Genomic DNA, 7,890 nt, shown 5'->3' on the forward strand with positions numbered 1-7,890 from the left:
TTCTCCCATTCTGAAGGCTGTCTTTTCACCTTGCTAATAGTTTCCTTTGTTGTGCAGAAGCTTTTAAGTTTAATTAAGTCCCATTTGTTTATTTTTGCTTTTATTTCCAATATTCTGGGAGGTGGGTCACAGAGGATCCTGCTGTGATGTATGTCAGAGTGTTTTGCCTATGTTCTCCTCTAGGAGTTTTATAATTTCTGGTCTTACGTTTAGATCTTTAATCCATTTTGAGTTTATTTTTGTGTATAGTGTTAGAAAGTGTTCTAGTTTCATTCTTTTACAAGTGGTTGACCAGTTTTCCCAGCACCACTTGTTAAAGAGATTGTCTTTAATCCATTGTATATTCTTGCCTCCTTTGTCATGATAAGGTGTCCGTATGTGTGTGGGTTTATCTCTGGGCTTTCTATTTTGTTCCATTGATCTATATTTCTGTCTTTGTGCCAGTACCATACTGTCTTGATGACTGTGGCTTTGTAGTAGAGCCTGAAGTCAGGTAGGTTGATTCCTCCAGTTCCATTCTTCTTTCTCAAGATAGCTTTGGCTATTCGAGGTTTTTTTGTATTTCCATACAAACTGTGAAATTATTTGTTCTAGCTCTGTGAAGAATACCGTTGGTAGCTTGATAGGGATTGCATTGAATCTATAAATTGCTTTGGGTAGTATACTCATTTTCACTATATTGATTCTTCCAATCCATGAACATGGTATATTTCACCATCTATTAGTGTTCTCTTTGATTTCTTTCATGAGTGTTTTATAGTTTTCTATATATAGGTCTTTAGTTTCTTTAGGTAGATATATTCCTAAGTATTTTATTCTTTCCATTGCAATAGTGAGTGGAATTGTTTCCTTAATTTCTCTTTCTGTTTTCTCATTATTAGTGTATAGGAATGCAAGGGATTTCTGTGTGTTGATTTTATATCCTGCAACTTTACTATAATCATTGATTAGTTCTAGTAATTTTCTGGTGGAGTCTTTAGGGTTTTCTATGTAGAGGATCATGTCATCTGCAAATAGTGAGAGTTTTACTTCTTCTTTTCCAATTTGGATTCCTTTTATTTCTTTTTCTGCTCTGATTGCTGTGGCCAAAACTTCCAAAACTGTGTTGAATAGTAATAGTGAAAGTGGGCACCCTTGTCTTGTTCCTGACTTTAGAGGAAATGCTTTCAATGTTTCACCATTGAAGATAATGTTTGCTGCGGGTTTGTCATATATAGCTTTTATTATGTTGAGGTATGTTCCTTCTATTCCTGCTTTCTAGAGAGTTTTTATCATAAATTGATGTTGAATTTTTTCAAAGGCTTTCTCTGCATCTATTGAGATAATCATATGGTTTTTATTTTTCAATTTGTTAATGTGGTGTATTACATTGATTGATTTGCAGATATTGAAGAATCCTTGTATCCCTGGGATAAAGCCCCACTTGGTCATGGTGTATGATCTTTTTAATGTATTGTTGGATTCTGATTGCTAGAATTTTGTTAAGGATTTTTGCATCTATGTTCATCAGTGATATTGGCCTGTAGTTTTCTTTTTTTGTGGCATCTTTGTCAGGTTTTAGTATTAGGGTGATGGTGGCCTCATAGAATGAGTTTGGAAGTTTACCTTCCTCTGCAATTTTCTGGAAGAGTTTGAGCAGGATAGGTGTTAGCTCTTCCCTAAATTTTTGGTAGAATTCAGCTGTGAAGCCATCTGGACCTGGGCTTTTGTTTGCTGGAAGATTTTTGATTACAGTTTCAATTTCCGTGCTTGTGATTGGTCTGTTAAGATTTTCTACTTCTTCCTGGTCCAGTTTTGGAAAGTTGTACTTTTCTAAGAATTTGTCCATTTCTTCCACGTTGTCCGTTTTATTGGCATATAATTGTTGATAGTAGTCTCTTATGATCCTTTGTATTTCTGTGCTGTCTGTTGCGATCTCTCCATTTTCGTTTCTAATTTTATTGATTTGATTTTTCTCCCTTTGTTTCTTGATGAGTCTGGCTAATGGTTTGTCAATTTTATTTATCCTTTCAAAGAACCAGCTTTTGGCTTTGTTGATTTTTGCTATGGTCTCTTTTGTTTCTTTTGCATTTATTTCTGCCCTAATTTTTAAGATTTCTTTCCTTCTACTAACCCTGGGGTTCTTCATTTCTTCCTTTTCTAGTTGCTTTAGGTGTGGAGTTAGGTTATTTATTTGACTTTTTTCTTGTTTATTGAGGTATGCCTGTATTGCTATGAACTTTCCCCTTAGGACTGTTTTACAGTGTCCCACAGGTTTTGGGTTGTTGTGTTTTCATTTTCATTCATTTCTATGAAAATTTTGATTTGTTTTTTGATTTCTTCTGTGATTTGTTGGTTATTCAGCAGGGTGTTGTTCAGCCTCCATATGTTGGAATTTTTAATAGTTTTTCTCCTGTAATTGAGATCTAATCTTACTGCATTGTGGTCAGAGAAGATGCTTGGAATGATTTCTATTTTTTTGAATTTACCAAGGCTAAATTTATGGCCCAGGATGTGATCTATCCTGGAGAAGTTTCTATGTGCACTTGAGAAAAAGGTGAAATTCATTGTTTTGGGATGAAATGGCCTATAGATATCAATTAGGTCTAACTGGTCTATTGTATTGTTTAAAGTTTGTGTTTCCTTGTTAATTTTCTTGATCTATCCATAGGTGTGAGTGGGGTATTAAAGTCTCCCACTATTATTGTGTTATTGTTAATTTCTCCTTTCATACTTGTTAGCATTTGTCTTACATATTGCGGTGCTCCCGTGTTGGGTGCATATATATGTATAATTGTTATATCTTCTTCTTGGATTGATCCTTTGATCATTATGTAGTGACCGTCTTTGTCTCTTTTCACAGGCTTTGTTTTAAAGTCTATTTTATCTGATATGAGTATTGCTACTCCTGCTTTCTTTTGGTCCCTATTTGCATGGAAAATCTTTTTCCAGCCCTTCACTTTCAGTCTGTATGTGTCCCCTGTTTTGAGGTGGGTCTCTTGTAGACAACATATGTAGGGGTCTTGTTTTTATATCCATTCAACCAGTCTTTGTCTTTTGGTTGGGGCATTCAACCCATTTACGTTTAAGGTAATTACTGATAAGTATGATCCCGTTGCCATTTACTTTATTATTTGGGGTTAGAATTTATACACCGTTTTTTTGTTTCCTGTCTAGAGAATATCCCTTAGTATTTGTTGGAGAGCTGGTTTGGTGGTGCTGAATTCTCTCAGCTTTTGCTTGTCTGTAAAGCTTTTGATTTCTCCTTCATATTTGAATGAGATCCTTGCTGGGTACAATAATCTGGGCTATAGGTTATTTTCTTTCATCACTTTAAGTATGTCTTGCCATTTCCTCCTGGCTTGAAGAGTTTCTATTGAAAGATCAGCTGTTATCCTTATGGGAATTCCCTTGTGTGTTATTTGTTGTTTTTCCCTTGCTGCTTTTAATATTTGTTCTTCGTGTTTGATCTTTGTTAATTTGATTAATATGTGTCTTGGGGTGTTTTGCCTTGGGTTTATCCTATTTGGGACTCTCTAGGTTTCTTGGACTTGAGTGATTATTTCCTTCCCCATTTTAAGGAAGTTTTCAACTATTATCTCCTCAAGTATTTTCTCATGGTCTTTCTTTTTGTCTTCTTCTTCTGGGACCCCTATGATTCTAATGTTGTAGCGTTTAATATTGTCCTGGAGGTCTCTGAGATTGTCCTCATTTCTTTTAATTCATTTTTCTTTTTTCCTCTCTGATTCATTTATTTCTACCATTCTATCTTCTAATTCACTAATCCTATCTTCTGCCTCTCTTATTCTACTATTTGTTGCCTCCAGAGTGTTTTTAATTTCATTTATTGCATTATTCATTTTATATTGACTCTCTTTTATTTCTTCTAGGTCCTTGTTAAACCTTTCTTGCATCTTCTCAATCCTTGTCTCCAGGCTATTTATCTGTGATTTCCATTTTGATTTCAAGATTTTGGATCAATTTCACTATCCTTATTCGGAATTCTTTATCAGGTAGATTCCCTATCTCTTCCTCTTTTGTTTGGTTTGGTGGGCATTTATCCTGTTCTTTTATCTGCTGGGTATTCCTCTGTCTCTTCATCTTGTTTAAATTGCTGAGTTTGGGGTGTCCTTTCTGTATTCTGGCAGTTTGTGGAGTTCTCTTTATTGTGGTGTTTCCTCGCTGTGTGTGGGTTTGTACATGTGGCTTGTCAAGGTTTCCTAGTTAGGGAAGCTTGTGTCAGTGTTCTGGTGGGTGGAGCTGGATTTCTTCTCTCTAGAGGACAATGAAGTGTCCAGTAATAAGTTATGAGATGTCTATGGTTTTGGAGTGACTTGATATAGTGTTGTGGTTAGAAAAGATGTTTGATATGCTTTCAGTTGTCTTAAAGTTACTGAGGCTTGTTTGTGGCCCAGCATGTATCTGTCATGGAGACTGTTCCATGTCTACTTGAAAAGAAAGTGTAGTTTGCTTTTGGATGGAATGCTCTATAGGTATAAATTAAAACCTTCCCATGCCGTCACATTGCACTTACAATATGTCCCTAAACTACCATTCTACCTCTTCTCGCATTGTTACTTTCCTCATCAGTCATTACCCTCCAGCCACATAGGTTTCTGTACTACTTCTCCAATAGCAACATGTCTTGTTTGGGGGTACATTGTAAGAAATATCCCTGAAAGTCTCAATAATATATCTAGTACAAGGGTATTGCTGCTGCTGCTGCTGCTAAGTCACTTCAGTTGTGTCCAACTCTGTGTGACCCCATAGATGGCAGCCACCAGGCTCCCCATCCCTGGGATTCTCCAGGCAAGAACACTGGAGTGGGTTGCCATTTCCTTCTCCAATGCATGAAAGTGAAAAGTGAAAGTGAAGTCACTCAGTCGCGTCCAACTCTTAGCGACCCCATGGACTGCAGCCTACCAGGCTCCTCCATCCATGGGATTTTCCAGGCAAAGTACTGGAGTGGGGTGCCATTGCCTTCTCCGAGGATATTGTCAAATGCATGAATTTTAGGGGCCAATAAATAACCTTCTTCTTCAAATCCAAAGTCTGACCAATTGCAAGAGAATCAGTGACACCTAATGGAAGAAGGTCACTATTTCAGCTCTTTATTGAGAGGGCTGATGGAGGAGGGTCTGTCTTTGTGGCATAATGGACTCCTTGAATCTTCACCCATGATTGAGAGAGATTTACCAGCTGAGTCACAGGCAAAGGTAAACAGTAGCAATTTACCCCCACCTCTCTGAGGCTGAGCTGCACCCTGAAATTTGCCCTGGAGCTAGAGAGTATTCAGACTCCCAGAAGACAGGCTGGTTTCAAGAATTATTAGGGAGGAAGGAGATTAGCTATACATTCTCTTTCTCTCAAACTTCTCAACCAGCTGTATCATTCCTCCCTATGTAGAGAGGGGGTGAAAGAGAAGCTTCTAGTGTAGGTCTCTGACCTTCCTTCCTGAAGAGGGGAGTGGACATTCCTTTCTCCATGGAAACTTGGAAGAAGGGAGGGAGAATCCCCTCCCACTAAAGTGTAGGATCCTGTTCACTAGGTTCACACAGTGTCTTCTTTGCAGAGACTCAAAAGCAAAAATATCTCTTAGATTTCATGCTGAAAATAGCTGTTTAATAGCTAGTGTGCTCTTAAAGTTTTTTAGACAATGTGGATTTTATTTCAGATTAACTGTCAGAAATCAGGGCTTTTGAGCATCTTTTCTTGTGCCAAATCAATGACCCACCCCCAATAAATCAAACAAGACAATGGGTAAGTATGTTGGATACTAACCATGGCCCAGGATCTATTTTTTCCTACCTTAATTTTCATTTCACCTGACACTCACATACATTTTTAACAGAATCTTATTTTTATAGTAATATATGTATCTTTCTGTGTACCTAAAATTATAGGTGCCTATATTTACCTAAAATTTGTAGGAACAAAGCTTGATTATAAGGAATATCCTTTAAATTATCACCACAATTATGATTTTAGTGGATGCATAATACTCATTTGACTAGGTTCCTAAACCATTTCTGTATTATTTATTTCTTAGGCTGTTTCCACTGTTCACTGTTATATATAAAACTGCAGTCTTCTTTATGCAGATAGCTTTTTTTTCCTCTTTAGCATTATTTCCCTAAGAAGAGTTCCTATATGTTAAGATGACTGGGGTCAAGGGATATAAACAGTTCTCCAACTTTTATATATTTTTCTGCATTACTATCATAAAGAGTTGTGACAAATTATCACTTACAGTAATGGATTGTTTTAGCAGTTTCAACAAAACCTTTCCAGGCTTGAGTATAAATGTCAAAATTTTAAACTATTTTAATAAGTATAAAGTGATACTTTTTTGTTGGGTAGGAAGATCGTTACTCTAAAATTTTGCTCATTAATTATATTTCCAGTTATATCATTGCATCTTGTTATCTGAGTTCATTACCTAACATAGTGTGTTAGTCAGGGTTCTCAAAAGAAGCAGAACAAATTGAATATTTGTTTGTCTGTTGGCTTACTTATTAATTTATTGTGAAAAATTGGCTCATGCAGTCAAAGAGGCTGACAAGTCCCAAGATCTGCAGTTGGTAAGTTGGAGACCCTGGAGAGTCAATGGGATGGTTCCCATCCCAAGATTTGTAGACTTGAGATGCAGGAAGAGCCAATGTTTCCGTTCAAGCCCAAAGGCAGAACAAATCTGATGTCCCAGCTTGAAGGCAGTCAGGCAGGAGGAATTCCCTCTTACTTGTGGGAGGATCAGTCTTTTGTCCCTACTTAGACTTTCAGCTGAAAGGATGGGGCTCACCCCCATTAGGGAGAGCAGTCTGCTTTACTCAGTCTACTAACTCAATTGTTAATCTCATCCAGCAAGAACCCCACAAACACCCAGAATAATGTTTAGTCAAATGTCTGGTCACCTCATGATCTGGTCAACTTGACACATAAAGTTAACTTTGACATAGATACTACACTCTTGATTACACTCTTGCCTTTTACACTTGCTAAAAAAGAGAGTGTTTTTAATGAAATTTATTAATTTTTCTCTTCTAATAGTTCTTTCATGTCATATTATATTAAGATTTAATTTCTTATAAGAATTGGCATTTAATCAATCATTTTTTGGCAGGTTTGCAATTACACACACATTGTATAGCTATTTATATATACATACATATATATATTTATACACATACTTGTGGCTTAGTGGTAAAAACATCTTCCTGCCAATGTAGGTGACCCAGGTTCAATCCCTGTGTCAGGAAGATCCCCTGGAGAAGGAAATGGCAACCCCCTCCAGTATTCTTGCCTGGAAAATCCCATGAACAAAGGAGGCTGGTGGGCCACAGTCCATGGGGTCACAAAAGAGTTAGACATGACTAGTGACTAAAACAAAAAGAGCAACAATAGCATATGACTTCTTATTCTATGAATCTTGTTGGTAGTAGAAACAAATACATTGGAATTAAGTATTTTCTGGATTCTGATTAGAGAAGTGAGAAAGGGCAAGGCAGGAGACAGAAGGATAGGAATGTCCTAAAAGGCTTTTGTAAAGAAACTGGCTCAGCAGTTGTCACATCAAACCATTAGTGTTTAGGGCAGAGAATTTACCCACTTAGTGGGTTTTATGTGCATACAAGCGACAGAATACCTTTTCCTGTGACCTGTCATGTGTGTGAACTCTTGATTAACAGTTTTAAATAATAACTCATACCTGGGAGGCGTTAACGTGGCCATGCCACCAGCCTTCACTCACTCACTCACTCACTCACTCACTCAAGAGTAATACTTTTTATACTAGGTGATTAAGAAAACATTGACTATGTATGTTTTGTAGATGTATTTCTATAGGGATACAAAAGCTATTAGTGAATTGGCAGTTTTTTATACTTAGTGGAAGATCTTTATTAAAAGAAAGAT

This window comes from Bos grunniens, chromosome 1, assembly GCF_055505025.1.
Source record: "Bos grunniens cultivar Pamir isolate PY7600 chromosome 1, Bosgru_T2T1.0, whole genome shotgun sequence".
NCBI lineage: Eukaryota > Metazoa > Chordata > Mammalia > Artiodactyla > Bovidae > Bos > Bos grunniens.